At 40.1% G+C, this 19,037-nt stretch overlaps 1 protein-coding gene across 3 annotated transcripts in view; it reads right to left on the minus strand.

Annotated features, from left to right (window-relative positions):
* Nucleotides 1–19,037, minus strand: part of ZSWIM8 (zinc finger SWIM-type containing 8) — an 87,830-nt gene that overhangs the window by 48,819 nt on the left and 19,974 nt on the right. The gene's annotated exons all lie outside the window — the stretch shown is intronic.

Here is a 19,037-nt window from a genome sequence, read left to right on the forward strand (position 1 = left end):
ACTGGTTGCAGCATCCTAAAGTCACTGATTACAATTTGTGACCTTTCTTGCTGATTTATGGCAAAATCACACATTGGGAAGCTGGATCCACTTAACAACCACATGATTCGCTTAACAACTGTTATAATATTGCCTTAAAAGAAGGAACTCAGCATATAACCTCAACAATTTACAAGAGAAATTCCCAACTGTGGTCATAAGTGGAGGACTACTTGTAGTTGACCGTTCAAATGGCACCCTAGCTCCGCATTCTCCACCTCACGCGATGACGGCTGGGGGGAAGAGGGTTGGCGGAGAGGACAAGCCGACCGCTCAGGGATCAGGAGCGAGCGATGGAACACCGGGTGCACTCACATCGAGCGTGGGAAGGTTGGGCAATAGGCCACCGGGTTGATGACGACCTCCACGGGGAACGGCCCAAGATACCGATGGTCCAACTTATTAGTCGGCCGGTGGGACGGAAGATGCTGCGTGGACAGCCACACGCGATCTCCCACAGCCAGCCACACGCGATCTCCCACAGCCAACTCCGGCACCGCACGTCGAGACTTATCTGCTACCCTTTTGTAGTCCTCCCTCCTTTGCCTGATTCAGATAGCGGCGCACCACTTGGTGGACCGCCTGGAGCTCAGAGAGGAAGTCCTGCACTGCGAGGACTGGAGAGTCCACTGGGGTGAGAGGGAAAATGTGAGGGTGGTACCCGACATTCGCCATGAAGGGCGTCGTCTGTGTGGAGGTATACTGCGAGTTGTTAAATGCGAACTCCGCCACGGCTAGGTACTCCGCCCAATTGTTCTGCTGCTGGTTCACGAAGCAGCGCAGGTACTGTTCCAGAATCCCAATCACCTTCTCCGTCCCCCCATCGATTTCGGGATGGTGCGCCGAGGACAAACAAACCTGGACATCTAGAGCTGCCATCAGCCCTTTCAAATAACTGGGCCGTGAATTGTGTCCCGCTATCTGATACAACCCGGTCAGGTAGGCCGTGCAGCTGGAACATGTGCTGGATGAACATGCGGGCAGTGGCGCGGGCTGTCGGCAATCTCCGACAGGGGATGAAATGCGCCATCTTGGTGAGCATGTCCACCACCACGAGGACCGTGGTAAAACCTGAAGACGGAGGCAGTTCCGTCAGGAAGTCCATGGACATGGCTCCCCAGGGTCTGTCCCGGGTCGCCAATGGCTGCAACAAGGCTGGAGGAGCTCCCGTTGCTGACTTGGCCTGTTGACACTGCACACATGAAGTGACGTACATCTGCACGTCGTGTCGTAAGCAGGGCCACCAGAAAGTACGGGAGACCAGGTGCAATGACTTGAAAAGGCCAAAATGTCCCGCTGCTGGAGTGTCATGACACTGGGAGAGGACCAGTCCACGGAGGGGCCCTGCGGGCACATAGAGCCGGTGGGAAAGTCCTCCGCTCTCAAGCTGATAAACAGCTGCCATTGTCCCAAGAACACTGCAAACATAGCTTGGTTGCCATCAAACTTGTCTGGTGTAGCCACTGGGCATTTCCTCTGTGGCTGGGGGGGGGGGTGTTAGCAGGTTCTGAAAACTGAGAGACCTGACCAGCCAGCAAAGCAATCTGTTGAGCCAACTGGACATTCTCAGCACGGAATTGCTCCATTGTAGTTCGATGGAGGTTCGTTTTAGGCAGAAGTCAATCTGTTCTGACCCCCCCCCCCCCTCGTCCCACACCAACACACTCCGAGCCAAAGATACTTTACGGAATTTATTAACAGACAGACAGGTCCTTGGCAGCAAACTGGCACAGACAAGCCTGGGCAGCAATCCAACACAGATAAGCCTGGGCAGCAATCCAGCCTGCCAAGCTGACAATATTGTTCTCCAACATTAGTTAATGTGTTGACTTCTGCAAAAGGGGCGTGTGCACAAGCAGTCCTTTTATAGTCTGGAGAGGAGCCTAATTACCACCAGCCGAGTGCAATTACCTCCTGTAACTGCGCAACTGTTCCTTACGCCTATTAGCTCTCGGGTGCCGGGCATCCAGGAACAACTCACTGCTGATGTCCGGATCACACTCTCTGTGTCCTCCCCACTGGTCCAAGGCTCAGGGGCCTCCGGGTGGCCAACCAGCCTCTCTGCGCCCTGCTTGGAGTCGGAACCCTGTCCAGGGTTCTCCACATCCTCCAGAGTCGACTCATAGGGACCCTCGCTGTCGGAGTCTGGTGGCAGCTCCAATGGCTCCTGCTGGGCCACAACAACTCACCAACCTAAAGAAATTCTCTAATCCTATTTTGATTTGTAAGAACTCTGCTTCTAATTTAACCAAATTTTGACCACATAGATGTAAACTATGACTTATATCATTTTTTTTTCAACAGCTAATAGTAAATGGAGGAAGAAAACCCCCATGCATCACTCCCATTGTGCACTAATATTAAAAGGTTTTTATACAATCTATTAATATGCACATTGATGGATAGGTATGCACGGTTATATATTGGTGATGCTTTTCAGGAATTCTTTGTGTTTTTTTAATATAAATATTATTCAAAAAAAGGAAAGAAGGAAATGGGGGAAGAATGATAATAGTCTTTAGTTGTTCTCACACTTGCTTGACTGTATTTAACACAACTGAATTTCCTTTTAAAATATATAAACACAGGAAGCTACGAGGCTGTCCTCCTTTAAAGGCTGATTTAGGAGTAAACCCAAGTTAGTGGAGTACTTCAATATAAATCATTTTAGGGCTGTTGTACTAATAATCATACAAAAAGTAAACAAATGAAGGTAAAGGAGGGTGACATTATGTTTGCAAGGGTTAAAAAAAGGAGATATCCATTAATATTCATACTTGTTTGTCTGGAGTCTGATAGTGCATGAACAAATGAATGAAGAGTTAAAGAAATATATAGAGTTTTTATACAATAATATGGTATAATCAGCTAATATAGAATGGGATCTATTAGCTGCTCCACTTCAGCCAATAAATGTCTTGGGCCTGACCTAATTCTGTGTATGCATATACAACCAAATTGTATATATATAAATATACAAATTGTAATCAATTTTGATGTATTTAAGTATAATGACAATAAAGATTATACTTACTTATACTTTTTAAAGTATTAATGTTCCTGTATGTGTATTCATTTTTAAGGAAATATGTTTATTGCATCAAACCAATTAAAAAAGAAAAAATGCCCAATAAACAAGGGTTGTTGTGACAGCTGGAAATTGATCTCATAAGGTAAAGCACCCCTCCCCCCTCAGATTTCCAAAGATTTTCAGCCCTCTTTCAGCCTTCTTTCTTTGTAAAATAATACAGTTTAATAAATATAAATAAATTATGTTATAATTATAATTATAAAATTATAATATTATAAATTATAATTCAAATGTTGAGAGACTACACATATCAAGAATCTGTTACTATAAATCATATGTGACTCCAATGTTGTATAATCATTATTTTGGGCATTTCTCATACATGAAAAATTATGGTTTTTATGTCCTGAAATGTTTGGGATACACTGAAGAAGAACATAATGCAAACTTTACCAGCAATGCTATCTAGTTACACCAACAATCTACAGACTATAACTCAAAGTATGGAAATGATAAAAGCACTTAAAACAAGGTGAATTAATATTCCAGCTTTGAAACTGCACCTTCAAACATCAAGTATACACAACATGTTATGTTGTATTAATCTCATGTTAATATAATGTGCAACAATCTTATTTCAAAGTCTATCTGTTTGATATTAAGATGGTTACGCACCTAAGACCTCAGTTAATTCCTCCAGAACCTCTAGGAAGTATGAAACCTGGACAGTAATGGCAACGGCACGAGGACCAAACTATATGTGATTAAATGGAATGAACTACCAAGAAGCACTTTTATCTAAGTTAAGCTATTTTGTTCTACAGACATTTTAAAAGATAGCTACATCAGAATCAAAACATCCCAAAACAAATTTACTATAAATTCGTACTGTTTAATATAAAATAATAAAGGAATAAAAGTTATTTCCATAGCTTTCAACATTATTTTATCTTAGTCTACTTGCTATATTTGAGGCAAAAAGTCTGGGTCTTTATATATTGCATTTATGTACTTCTTTAGGCCTGGAAATCATGTACTATCAAAGAGCAACATCTGTCTTACTTCCATGGACAAAGTATTAACCTTTTAAAAAGTTTTCACTATTTAGTAAAATATATTTCTTTAAATGTAAATATGTGAGCATTCATTATTAACACTGAGCAAAGAATCTACCATAAACTCCAATCTCTTGGACTTATCATGGTCTGGAGAAATGTTTACTGTATTACAGATGTGGGCACTCACAATGAAGTAACCATTATTCTGGGCAGGTAGGAAAATGCTATACAGGTCTCTAGTAAAGAAATTGGAAGATGATGATGATGGATTCATCTAGATGTCATACCTCCATGGAGCTCTTCCAGTAACCTGCAGCAAGCATGTGTGCCATGTTTGTCTTTCTGCCTGAAGACAGCATAAACTACATGTGCAACAAGCGGCTCTGTTGGAAGAGAAGATGAAGGGACTTGAGGAATGTCCTTGTATATCCAACTTATTTATCTATTTATTTATTTAAGCAGTTTATCTTCTTCATGAGTTTACTGCTTGTTATAATAAGGTCTGGTGAAATGCTATTTCTCATTAGGGCCAATTTGAGAATTTTTAGATGAAAGGCAGAAAGCCCTCCTGAAAGATTGCCAGAAAAAGAAGGTTTTAAAGAAAAAGAAGAAAATAAATGGTTAGATGAAATTGAACAGAAGAATATGACATACCTAGTGAAATATGAGACTTCATTTGTACGGATTGAGGGTCTTGAGGAACCAACTAGCAGTTCGCAGACTAAGGATGTAAAAAAATTCCACAATTTCCTGACTACAGGGCCACCAAGTACCATGTCAATTAACCCTAAATTGGGAGAGCAGGAGGAGGAAGCCTTGAGTTTCAATGCTTCAGAATGTATACCAATTCTTGACTTCTTTGACTGCAGCGGGCAGTAAATTCTGTGTATCGTTTAATTTTGCAATAGGTATTCAAACTTAACTGAACTATGTCTGCAGTCTTCTGCCAAATCAGGCTGAAAAAAGCCGAGCTAAAATGGGAAGTGTAAGGAGGTAGATTTAGTCAAATCCTGCTCATAGAAGCCTGACAGCTGTAGGACTAGAATGATACAATTCCCATGGCAAATGACTCAGGGTCACTTATCATAGAGAACTCTGACAAAACACTAGGTAAGAAATGTATTTATTTATTAAATTTGTATGCCGCTCATCTCACTCTGCAAAGCAACTCTGGGTGGCTTACAATAAAAATAATAAATATTAAAATATTAACAATAGTAGATACAAAACTAAGAAACAGAAGGCAAGGATGGTACAGTGGTGGCATTTTTCCTATTAACCCACCACCCACACACATCAGAATCCCAAGCCTGGGGGCAGAGCCAGAAGACCAAAAGGTGGGGCGAGATCACACTTAGGCAGCAAGTATCCTAAGAGTAAGAAAATTAATACATTTTTAAAACAGATTGCACAATTATCTTATTTCTGAGTGGGCAAAAAAAAGACACATTATGCTGGTCTTTGGCCTGACTGAAATAGAACAAAACTGAAGAACTAATGGTAGAAATATGCAAGAGGCGATTGATACATCATCTTAGAATCTATGGTAGTATGGTCTATAACAACTTAGCAGAATTAAATAGATATCTTTGGATATTAGGGAAGTTGGTTTAAAAGCCTGAACAATTAGAAATTAGTAAGAGACCAGAACAGCAAAAAAGAGGTGAGATTCTGCCTGAAGGCACAATTATAAAGGTCTCCTGCAAATGGAAAATGGAAAATGCTAGCCAGCATCTAATGAATGCATAACTGAAATGTGATAGTAATAAAGTCAAGTTCTACTGAAGTAGCTCATAATATTTCATGCCCAGGATTGCCACCAGCTAAGGATAGAAGCCATCTATGTAACAGCATAATGTTCCTGAATGCTTAGTTTCATGCTATGGACTCAATATGCTGCTCACTTTTGGCCTGGCCTGTTTACATTCATTAGAAATGAACCCACACAAATATAATGTTAATAGAGAATTCTGAAAAAAACACTGGGTTATAAAGTCTCTTTGTTTTATATATGGTTAGGGAGAAATGAAATGTCAATTAAGAAGCAGTCATCTTCGGCAGGAAACCCTTTCTTGGTTTGGGGGAAAAGCAGCAAGAGATTATTCCCCATTTGTCCAATTGGTGCAAGTGGTATCAATAGGGACAAGGAGTCTTCTCATGCTTGTGTTTTGTGTGCATATGAGAGATGAATTGAGGAGAATTGGAAAAGAATCTCAAGACCAGAGGACTTTTCAGTGTACCTGTGTTGAAAGTGGAACAAGGAGTGGCTCCTGTGTCATCTCCATGTTGACAGTTCTGTGAGTGTAAGAGAATCCCACATGTATTTTCAAAGGTTGGGGAGCCCTCAAATAGATCATCTCCCACATCCTTTCCTATTCTTTTATTCAGTGAAAATAAATTATTTGTTTAGAAGAACTATTCATAATTATGAGAACATTGCAAATTGAACATCTGAGTATTTTTTTAAAAAAAAACTATAATAAATAGTCCTGAAGCATCCCAAAGACCAGGATGCTACAAAGATCAACCAGAATACAAACAGATGAACTAAAATTCATTAGTTAACTTGAAGCCATTTATCATAGATTAAACTTATAAAGCAACATTTGTTAATTACCATTCAATGCAAGAATGTAAGTGTCACATTTAACTACTGTCTCATGCGATATCACTACTATATGTATAAAGCAACTTTTCTCTTTCCTTTCCAGAAAAAATCTGTTACTCCAGGGAGAAAGAAGTGTTATTGCTTTTTTATGATTACTAAATATTTTTAATTCATCCACAACTGATGGTATATTTATGCTTTACATCTGTTAAAATGGATTAGACCATGTATGTCAAACTCACATCGTCATGGCAGCATCACATGACATATCGGGACTTTTTTCCCCTTCGCTAAAACGGGCGTGGCCATGGCCAGTGTGTGATGCATCCAGCCTGTCGGCCGGGAGTTTGGCAGACCTGGTTTAGACTGTATGAAAGCTTAGGAGATGCAATATAATTAAATTATGCTTGAGGCAGGGAGGAAAGGACAGCCAAATCAAAGCTATGTAAAACCTTGAGTGGGCTAACTGTATGATACAGGAAGTCACATATCCATTCTATAAGGCACTCTCTTCACCAACATTGCTACAACAATATTTGATCACTAGATGTACTGTATATTGTCAATTAAATGTGCTACAGAATTAATTGGATTCTACATTCATTGACAAAATTGTTGAGGTCGTTGCTGGTCTAGCGGAGATAGCTGTGAGGTACTGGAAAGATGTTTCAAAATCAAAGGCAAAGAAGATCTGAACTCATCATAGATATATTTTCAAATTTCTTAATGGGTCAATGAACAGTATGAAATCAATATTACCAACATATGGGCAAGAAATTGTAGAAGCTCTCATCACTAGGAATCTAGGAATATCTATTTTGCAATGAAGGAAAAAAAATCTGATAATTTATCTATTTGTATCCCACCTTTATTATTTTTATAAATAGCTCAAGATGGCAAATTATCCCAATTATTGGCTATCCTCTGCTAATTACTACAAAATTATTCTTAGCACACAAGTATACCTTCCTCAATATTTCAGTACAGGTAAGTTATCGACTTACTACCACAATTGAGCCCCAAATTTCTGTTGCTAAGCGAGACATAGTTAAATTTTGCCCCATTTTACAACCTTTCTTGCCACAGTTGTTAGATGAAATATTGCAGTTGATAAGTTAGTAATATGGTTCCTAAGTGAATCTGGCTTCCCCATTTACTTTGCCTGTCAGACCGTCACAAAAGATGATCACATGACCCTGGGACGTTGCAACTATCATAAATATGAGTCAGTTGCCAAGCATCTGAATTTTGATTACATGATCATGGGAATACGGCAGTGGTGGTGCGAAAACATTCATAAGTCACTTTTTTTCGGTTGTAACTTGAATGGTCACTAAATGAACTGCTGGAAGTCAAAAACTACCTGTGTTGTTTGGTATTAGCCAAACTGTAAGGCTTATGAGAGCCAGTTTGGTTGAGTGGTTAAGGCACCAGGCCAGAAAGTGAGACACCATGAGTTCTAGACCTGTTTTAGTCATGAAAGCTATCTGGGTGACTTTTGGCTAGTCATTCTCTCTCAGTCCAACTTACTTCACACCACTGTTGTTGTGGGAAAATAACAAAGAGCTGATGTGAATATGATTGCTGCTGATGTGAATATGATTGCTGCCTTGAGTTACTTATAAAAATAATTCGGGCAGAGTACAACAAATAAAATAATAACATAACGAGATCATCATACTGGTGAGGTCTATTCCCATATTCCTAACTTTATCATCCTTTTAAATAAGAAAGGCCACAATTGTGAGAGATTAGTTTGGAAGAAGTTCTGAACAGCAAGGAAAATGGATATACAATATGATTTACATAGCACTTCTACTGCTCTGGAAAAAGAGCATAGGAGCAAGTTAACATTAGCACATCTTGACTACCTGAAAACTTTAATCTATAATAATGCAGGGGTTCTAAGTAGCTACATAATCCATTGTGTCAAAGAAACCATTTTAAATGTTTACTATCCCTCTTCATGAAACTGCCATCATGCTTTATAAAATTCCTTAGGCCTATGCAACTCCTTTGGGGCCAGGATTTTAAAAGGGGAATTGGGAATAGACTGTGAAATATGCTTTTTCGGTTTTTGTTTTAAATACTCCATTAATAAAAAGGTCTACTTGGGGGGGGGGGGGTTATAGATAAACTGGAACCTTTGTTCTTTGCTATTTGAAAAAGAAAAAAACATATGCTTTTTATTTCTATAGAATAAACAGGCATTCCACCTTATATTCTTTGGCAGGTAACTGATGGAGCTCAAACATAGGATTTTTTTTCTGTCTCAAATAAAGTCACCTTCAGGCAAGGAAGGGAATATCAGTATCCATGGAGGAGCTGTTCTGTTTAAGGTTTCTGCAAAGCAATTAGCACTTCAAGCTCTGATTGCTCTGATTAAGTTGCATGCACCTACTGACAAGACAAGTAGTTAGTGATCCCTTAGTAGCTAGGCCTAAGGATGCCAATCAATCAATAATTTTATCCAATGACTTAAGCTTGTTGTGTTTTCTTCCTTATCTAGACTTGTTTCATAGATCTCATCTTCTAGTTTTAAAAGAGATAAGTTGGGGGGAAAAGCACCATTCTTTTTAAATGACAATGAAAGTTAAAAAAAGAAAAGAGGGGGGATGGACGACAGTCAAAGACATATGAAAACTCCAACTCCTAAAATGAAAAAGGAAGAAAATGTAAACAGAGCACAATGTGTAGGGCAGCGATGGCGAACCTTTTTTGGCTCGCGTGCCATAAGTGGGGGGGAGGTCGTGTGCGGGCGGGCCGCACCCATAATGCAATGCGCGACCCCCTCAGTGCGCATGCACATACTACACATGCTCCCCCCCCATTTTTACATGCTTTTTTCGCTCTCCCCAGGCTCCAGAGGCTTTATAGGAGCCTGGGGAGGGCAAAAGCACCCTCCCCCGCCCCCCCGGATGCCCTCCGGAGGCATCAGGGAAGCCTCCGGATGGTCCCTGAAGCCTTCGGAGCGCTCAAAACGACCCTCCGAGCAAACCGGAGGGTTGTTTTGAGCGCTCTGAAGGCTTCAGGGAAGCCTCCAGACGGTCCCTGAGCATTCGGAGCGTTCAAAACGATCCTCCGAGCAAACAGGAAGTGACTTCCAGTTTGCTCGGAGGGTCATTTTGAGTGCTCCGGAGGCGTCAGGGAAGCTCATGAAGCCTCCGGAGGGCCTCTGAGGGGGGGCGGGGAGGCTCTTTTCGCCCTCCCCAGGCTCCTATAACGCCTCTGGAGCCTGGGGAGGGCGAAAAATGGCTTTTAAAAAGGGTGAACTCAGCGCGCATGCGCGCTGGCCAGCTGACAGGGCAGAGCCTCGTGTGCCCTGACAAATGGCTCCGCGTGCCACTTGTAGCACACGTGCCATAGGTTCGCCATCACTGGTGTAGGGCTTCTCTGTTCTGAGCAGGGGAAAAAAAGTCTAAAAGGCTAGGCCACAACTTTTGATCTATTAACCTAAAGTAACTATCACAGAAAAGAGAAACAGAACTTGGTAACTCATGTTACAACAGTTACACTGTATGGTGATAAGTTTTTGAACATGATTTGGAGTACAATGTACTCCAAACAAATGGCAAAAGTGATAGTGAATGGGGAATTGATGGCAAACTTTAACATAAAAAAGGCAAAAGACAAGGATGTCCACTGTCCCCATTACTATTTATATTAACACTAGAAGTATTAAATAGAGGTATTATACAGGATCCAGAAATAAAAGGCTTGAAAATAAAAAAGAGAACTACAAGCACTTGCAGATGACCTGGTATTTATTTTAGAACCATTGGAAACCGGCCCTAAGTTAATGGAAAAAATTGAGGAAGTGTGGAGAAGTAGCAGGGCTGAGTATAAATAAAGAAAAAAATGAAAATACCAGCTAAAAATATTACAGTTAAACAGAAAAATGAACTGACAAAGAAAATAGGCCTTCAAGTAGTTAAAAAAGTAAAATATTTGGGAATTTATCTAACAACTAGATGTGTAACTATTAAAGAAGATAACTATATAAGGTTAACACAACAAATTAGGGGAAGCAGGAAGTTCTCCAGCTGGACAGACATGGGGGATATGAGCTCTGAAGAGCCTCACATGAATCCTGTCTGACAAACCAACTTCGGGGACGCTTTTTTGGATTAGAACCCCCCTGGAAGGGGGTGTGAAGAAGGGGAAGCATCTTATCAGACCCAGAGGGAGGCAACAGGTCCCTCGCAGGTCAGAGATTTTCCCTCTGAATTGGAGTAGGGTGGAAACATGGCTGCATAAGAAGCTGGCTTCCAGCCAAAGCAACTGAACAGGAGTGTGAAGTCGAGATGAAAGACCGGTAAGAAAATTCATTTAACCTGCAGTCATAAATCAAAACTTTAAAAAGGCGAAGAATCTTGAGAGTAGAAATAATATTAATAGACAGATCTGGATTTTGGCAAAAGGAAAGGAAGAAAGGAAAATGGAACGTTGAAACACTACCCCCCCCCCCAAAAAAAAAGCTATTTGTTTGAAACAATTCGGACAGAAGGGGAGAAAGTAGAGAAGTGACAAACCCACTCAAATACAAAATCTAATTTGGTTTTGGATTTGAAATAGAAACCAAACATTCCACAGGAATTACTTCGTCTGAATGTCTTCCAACTAATATATCTTAAGCAACTCCAATTAATGAGAGGTGGAATGCAACAAGGGAGAAAGATCAAGAAAAAAGCACTATTTTCTCACTGACAACTGATAACCTAATCTTGCCTGTGCGGGAAGTTTTAATTAACCAACTGCCATAAATCAGAACTTGGAAGAGCAGAAGGCGAAAGAAACATACCCAGGTTTGGCTGTATGCAAGTGTGTTCCAATTAATATATTTTGAGCAACTATAACCAATAAGAGGTGGAAAGTAGCAAGGAAAAAAATAATAACAAAATCAAGAACTGGGAAAATACAAAGGTTTTTTTTGAACTTTGAAATAAGATCTGTATAACTAACTGCAATTTTGGAACTGGACATTAAGGAAGAAAGAAAGACTAAGATGGCTCCCGTCACTCTTCTCCACAGCAGCTGAATTAGATAAATTTAAGGTGGACCAGAACTCTGAAATAAGAATTGCATAATTAACTGTAACTTTGGAACTGGACATTATGGAAAAGTGGGAATTTGAAGAACTATGTGAAATTATAAAAAATATGCATAAATCATTAAAATCAAGCTTAAATAGAATTCTGAATTCAGAGAAGCAGGCATTTAAAGAAGAAGGGAAGGAAGGGGGAGGGATAATGAAGGGGTAGAAACGGTGGGAAATAAAAAGCAGACAAAAAATTTCACTGGGTTTGGCAGTGGTATAGGGAAAATTGAAAAGGGGGAATGTGTCCCAACAAAAGGAAACAAAAAGCAGACAAAAGATGCTTCGGAGGTTGACAGTGGCATAAGGAAAATTGAAGAAGGAGGTTACGCCCCAACAAAGAGAAATATAAAAGATGGACATGTCAAAACAAAGAAAAGGGAAAAGGCAAGAATAGAGAAGTGGGACAAAAGACTTACTAGAAAAAATCAGACAACTAGAAATTATTATATGGGAAAATACAAAGCTGAGATAAGGGGTTTACTCCTAAATATGACAATAAAATTAAGTTGCTAACTGATTGTGATAATGGAAATATAATTAAATAAAAGTTAAAATATATGGAATATGGACAAATATGAAATTAATACAGGGAGATTGTAAAGCAGAGGTTTGTGATTCACTTGTATACATGATAATTAAACTGGATTGCTAATTGATTGAATATGACAATATTCACACGTTGAGTGCGGTTGGTCAGCCAGTTACGAATCCATCTGGTGGTGATGCTGTCCAACCCACATTCTTCTACTTTATCTAGTAGTAGGTTATGTTCTACCTTATAAAATGCCTTACTGAAGTCCAAGTAAACTATATTGACAGCATTCCTCTGGTCCACTAATTTTGTCACTTTGTCAAATAATGCAATAAGATTAGTTTGGCATGATCTGTTTTTGACAAGCCCATGTTGGCTTTTGGCTATTACTTTGTTTACTTCTAGGTGTTCGCTAATTCATTGCTTGATTATCTTTTCCAGAATCTTCCCTGATATTGAGGTCAGGCTGATAGGTCTGTAGTTTCCTGGATCTGTTTTTTTTTCCTTTTTTGAAAATGGGAACCACATCAGCTCTTTTCCAATCCTCTGGCAGTTCCCCGGTGCTCTGGGATCTCGGAAAGATATAGTTCAGTGGTTCTGAGATCTCGTCTCCCAGTTCCTTCATTCCTGGGGTGTAATCCATCCGGTCCTGGTGATTTGAACTCGTCTAGGGTAGACAGGTGCTCACTTACCATTTTCTTCCCTATTTCAATGTGTTCCTAATCTGATTTTTGTGATGCTGTTTTTGGTAGGTTGGACTGTTTTTTTCCTTAGTGTAAAACAGGTTCAAAAAATGAGTTAAATAGTTCTGCTTTCTCCCTATTGCTTGTCACCTTCTTGCCATTTTCTTCCAGCAATGGACCAATTGTTTCCTTAACTTTTTTCTTGTTTTTAACATGTTGGAAGCTTTTTTTTGTTATTTTTTTACTTTTGTGGCAAGTCTTTCTTCATTGTGAGCCTTAGCTTTCCTCACTTCACCTTTACAGGCTCGGACTATTTGCTGATATTCTGCCTTAGATATGTCCCCCTCTTTTCACTTTTTATATTTATCCTTTTTGTCTTTCAATTTGTCAGAGAGTTCTTTATGCAGCCATGCTGATTTCTTTTGGGAGCTGTTATTTTTCTTCTTCATTGGTATTGTGCTAGACTGGGCTTTTATAATCTCATTTTTCAAAATTTCCCAAACTTCTTGAGTTGTTTTCCCCTTGAGGAGTCTCATCCATGGAATCCTTCCCAAGCTTTCTCTTAAGTTTATTGAAATTAGCTCTCTTAAAGTCCAATACTCTAGTTTGACTTTGTTCTACTTGCATAATGTTGAATTCCAATATTGCATGATCGCTTCCCCCCAATGTTCCTGTAGCTTCAACACATTCTATCATTTCCTCTCTGTTAGTGAGAATTAAGTCCAATATGGCCGATCCCCTTATTCCCTTCTCTACCTTTTGGGAAACAAAGTTGTCTGCTAGATTTGTTAGGAACCTGTTGGATCTTCCACTTGGTGCAGAGTTTGTTTCCCAGTTGATGTCAGGTTAGTTAAAATCCCCCATTACTATTGTGGCATGCTTCCTACATACCTTAGTTAGCTGACTAGTTAGCAAAAAGTTCATCTACTTCCTCTGATTGGTTGGGTGGCCTGTAGTATAGACCTATGGCAAAGTCGTTTTCCTCTCCCTCCCTTTAATATTGACCCAAATGCATTCAAGATAGTTCTCATCATTGTTGTGCTCTATTTCTATAGAGATGTAATTATTTTGTGTGTATAGTGCAACTCCACCTCCTCTTTTATTTGGTCTATTTCTTTTAAATAATTTAAATCCTTCTAGCTGTATGTTGCAATTGTGGGTTTCATCCCACCAAGTTTCTGTAATGGCAATAATATCAGATCTGCCCTCATTTACTTGAATTTCTAATTCACCCTGTTTATTCCTCATACTCTGTGTATTGGTGTATAGACATTTGACTCCATTTTGATTGACCCTGTGTTTACCGTCTACACAATTTGTGTTAATGCCTGACTGCCCCAATTTTCTCGCCACTTGTATTGCCACAAGGATTGCTCTCTGCCCCTGGAGGAGAGGGGGGAGAGCTTTAGAATGAAATCACACTCGTAGCAAGCAAGCAGGTGAATACCCTGCTGCAATTGTGAAAGAGAAGTGATGATCTGTTCTTTTTGAAAACTTCTGAAAACTTTTAGTTTGCTGCCTTTTGATCCTGTGCTGGCAAGGCAAGATGGCACACTTCCATTGTCTTTATGCACTTTGAAATTTGACTCCACCCATAGAAATTGCTGGCATTTTGTCTTTGTCTCCGTGACACCCAGAAATATCTCTTGAAATACTGTACCTTGGACTTGGACTGATGGATTTTATTGTCTGGATTTGAACTATAGAAAAGGTCTCTATTATTGTCTGGACTCCCTGCCTCGTGATCTCTCTCGGCTATCCCCTGTTCATTGTTGCCATTCCACTTTATGGACACGGACACCTCTGAGCTTTTCTTTATTAAGATGGCACCGAAAAGACCCCCACCTGGGAAACCAGGCTTTGCTGGCTCTGCTCCAACATCTTCAACGTCCAGCCCCAGTGGACAACAGACATTAACATCTCTATTTCAAAAAACCCCTGAGGAGGACCTAACCCAGCAGTTGCTTCAAAAGATCTTAAAGGGGCAGGAGGAATTGAAAAATCAACTGAAAGAAATGAATGAACAACTCAGAATCAAAACCGAACGGCTCAAAACTCACAGAGACTGGAACTTTTGGAGGAGGGGACGGCTGAGATGAGGGGGGAGGTGAGGGGGGTCCAGAGAGGAAACCAAGAACTTGAGAATCACCAGATAAAAATAGAATTTGAAAGGATGTCTTTTTTCCTTAGATTTCAAAATGTAATTGAGGCTGATAATGAAGATTTGAGGGAGATTATGACAAACTTACTCGCTGAATACATTAAAAAAGATAGACAACAATTGGGATGGGACATTGACCTGATCTATAGAGTCAATTCAGCTTATGCTAGAACACACAATGTTCCAAGAGAGGTTCATATTAAATTTCTTAGAAAGACTACAAGAGATGAGATTCTGAGTGCACAAAGGGGGCAAACGTTAAAATACAAGGAGAGAGAGATAGTCATCCTGAAACAAATCCCAAAGAAAGTTAGAGATAAAAGAAAAAAATATTCGCTTTTAACGAAAAAACTATTTGAAAAAGGGGTGTGGTTTCGGTGGCTTCTGCCAGAAGGTATGTTAATATTCTGGGAGGGCAGTAGAGTTAGAATTAATACAACTATGGAGGCGGAGGCCTTCATGGAAAAAAACAATGCTCTGCTAGACAAAGCTGTGGACAGTATACAAGACACGCAAGACAAGGGAGATGCCGGAGCCTTGCTGGTGGGGGGGGAAGAGGCAACATCGAGAAAACTTAGATCACAAAAGTGAGTTAGAAAAACACTACAATTGCTGATACAGAGAATTATTTTGTCTGTTGGATATAAAATAGATTGAAAGTATTGGAAGATATAAGGTAAAATATGCTGTCAAAAAATTGTTAAGTAGTATTTTACTTAATGTATTAACAAGTGAAAACTATGAGAGTCGGGGGGAGTGCCATTTCCTGCACAATGTAGCTGCCATAATTTGTACCCTTTTCCACCACCCATTTTCCTAAAAAATTTGTAAAACCAATAAAAAAAATTTTCAAAAAAAAAAAAGAATACGCTTCTTGTCTCTGCTGGCAGTAGCACCTGGCAGACACCTGACCTCTTTTAAAACCTCCATATCCTTTCCTAAATTTACATCAACCAGAAGGTGACTTCTCTTTTCGGATACCTTGCTCTTCTTGTGCGACTGATGTGTGATACCTGATTCACCCTTTTGCCTTTCCGAAGTAAGTTCTTCATTTTGGACCACAATCCCCTGCTTATTTCAGTCATCATTATCACAACTACCTTGACCTGTCACTTTAGTGTCCCCATTAAGGTCAGCAAGGGTGCTATATCTGTTATGCTGGGACACAACAAAGGCTTTGTGTTTATGGTTCACAGCTCTCACCCTGCCAGATCCCACAGTTGTCCAGACTGCTCTTCTCTTGCGGTAGAGGGGGCTGGTAGCATGGCATCTCCATAGAGTGGAATGGCTGAATTGGGCACCTAATTTCTACTTGGAGAGCACAGATTAGAGATTCAAGATAGGTAATGTGTCTATGTAGTCTAGTAATTTGTTTACAAAGGGGACAGTATCCAAATTTGAAAAGAGTAATGCGAAAGACAGGTGTAAAACAACTATTACATTGAACTAAGCTGGTCATATTGAAATAAAATAAAATCAGTATCAAGCGCACTAACCCAGAATGTATTATTGCTATTTTTGGTTTATAAATATATGATTCTACCGTACCGCCACTACCGTAGTCCTATGGATCTCTTTGACTCTTCTCTCAAAGCCAGTAGCTACACCCTCCAGCCTCAGGAAAGTTCAAATTTGAGAAATAGAAGATTGTTACTGCTGGAGGAACATGACCTCCAAGTGAGATGGCATGCCTTCTTGTGGTATGGAAAAATATATAAATATATAAATACTTCTAAAGACATTATGTAAGGAACGCTCTATTAATATGGGAAAAAATTAAACCAAAAAATTACCATATTTTTCGGACTATAAGATGCTTCAGACTATAAAAGGCACCCAGCTTTTGGAGAGGAAAACAAGAAAAAAAAATCTGCCTCTGCCTCCCAGTAATTTGCCTCCTTGCAGCAAACAGCCTGGTCAGCTTCAGAACAGCCTGATTTAGCACGAGCAGCTGATTGGAGGTTGGATCGGCCTCCTGGAATACCAATGATCAGCTGTTCCAGGCTGCGAGAATCATCGCCACCTCCATGTGCCCCATTTTTGGCCTCCACATGTCCGTTTTCTCCGCATCCTGTTTGATGGCGCTAGGCAGCGGTGATCCTCACTGCCTGGAACAGACCAAAAATGGGAGGTGCAGAGCCTGAAAATGGGCGGCATGGAGGCAGCGATAGGTAGCGGTGATCCCCGCAGAGTGGAACAGCTGATCTTCAGTATTCTGGGAGGCTGATCCAACCGCCAATCAGCTGCTTGTGCTAAATCAGGCTCTACTGTAGCTGACCAGGTTGCTTGCTGTTTGCTGCAAGGAGGCAAATTGCTGGGAGGCAGAGGCTGAAGGGTGGGGGTCAGCAGGTGGGTGGGACTTCAGCAATATTCCATCTATAAGATGCACAGACATTTCCACCCACTGGGGGGGGGGGGAGTGTGTCTTATAGTCCAAAAAAACTAGTATATGAAAATTCCAGTCTGGCTTTCTACAATGGAATCATTGACATATCCAAACATTGTAAATTTGGAAAAAAATGTAACATATAAGGATATTTTAAATGAGAAAGTGGAACTAAAAACTAAATAGGAACTACAAAATGGGGTCTAAGGCTTATTTTCAGGATAGGTCTTATTTTCAGTAACAGTGAGGACGATTAACCAGTAGAACAGTTTGCCTCCAGAAATTGTGAGCACTCCATCACTAGATGTTTTTAAGAAGAGTCTAGACCAGTGATGGTGAACCTTTTAGGCATAGAGTACCCATACCGGAAGGTGTGTCTGCCTATGTGCATGCGCATGCCCCAGAGCACCAGAAACCCGACGATCAGTTGGCCAGCGTGCATATACGCCTCAAATCTGACAACCAGGTAGCTGAGCTGGGGCAATAGCGTACGTGCCCACAGAGAGGGCTCTCCATGCCACCTCTGGCATGTGTGCCATAGGTTCCCCATCACGGGTCTAGACAGTCACTTATCTGAAATGGTATTAGTTTTCCTGCTTCAGCAGATGGCTAGACTAGAAGACCTCCAAGGTCCCTTCCAGCTCATTCTAATCTATTCTAAGAAATATTGAAGGATCACTAGAAAACAGCAATGGATACAACAACACCAATAAAATAGCCCACAAAGGGATGTCACACAGAAGAAACTCAAGACTTGTTCTACATTATTTTAGAGTAAAGAATAGAGTAATTTGGATTAATACAGATTTTAAATAATAGGAAAGCATCCCAATTAAATACTAGAAAAAAGCTTACTGAAACCATAAAAGCAATTCGATTGTGAACCAATTATCGAAAAGTGTGATTGCCTTCCCTGGATGCATTGAAGGAAAGGGTGACAACCATTTACTAGGATGCTTTAATTTAGATTCCTGCACTGAACAAGAGATGAGCTCAATGCCCTTATTTCAAGATAGTATGATGGGATTATGTGAAAGGAATGAGATCTTGCAAAGTCTGTTCGTTTTTTAATTTGATTATAAGTGATATGAAGCTGAGATCAACTGTGGAGTAACCAAGTTTATTACATTAAATTAAGGTATTAACTAGGTTATAATTATTAAGGATGGTAAAACTATAAGGGAATAGAGAAGAATTCTTAAAACATGTCTTTAAACTAAATGGACATTAAAATGCAAAGACTACTGCTTGCATTGTAGTGTTTAATGTAATCAAGTACGAATGGGTCTTGGGGGGGTAATACGGAAGTACCTCAAATAGTGGAATTGGTTGATATCAAGCAGACTGTGTCAAGCGCTAGCACATAATTTGTGTATATATTGTTGTTGCTCTCTCACCCCATCTAGTGGCCGGAGGGGCAAATACCAATCTATATTGTTGA

This window comes from Natrix helvetica, assembly GCF_964273705.1.
Source record: "Natrix helvetica genome assembly, chromosome: 5".
NCBI lineage: Eukaryota > Metazoa > Chordata > Lepidosauria > Squamata > Natricidae > Natrix > Natrix helvetica.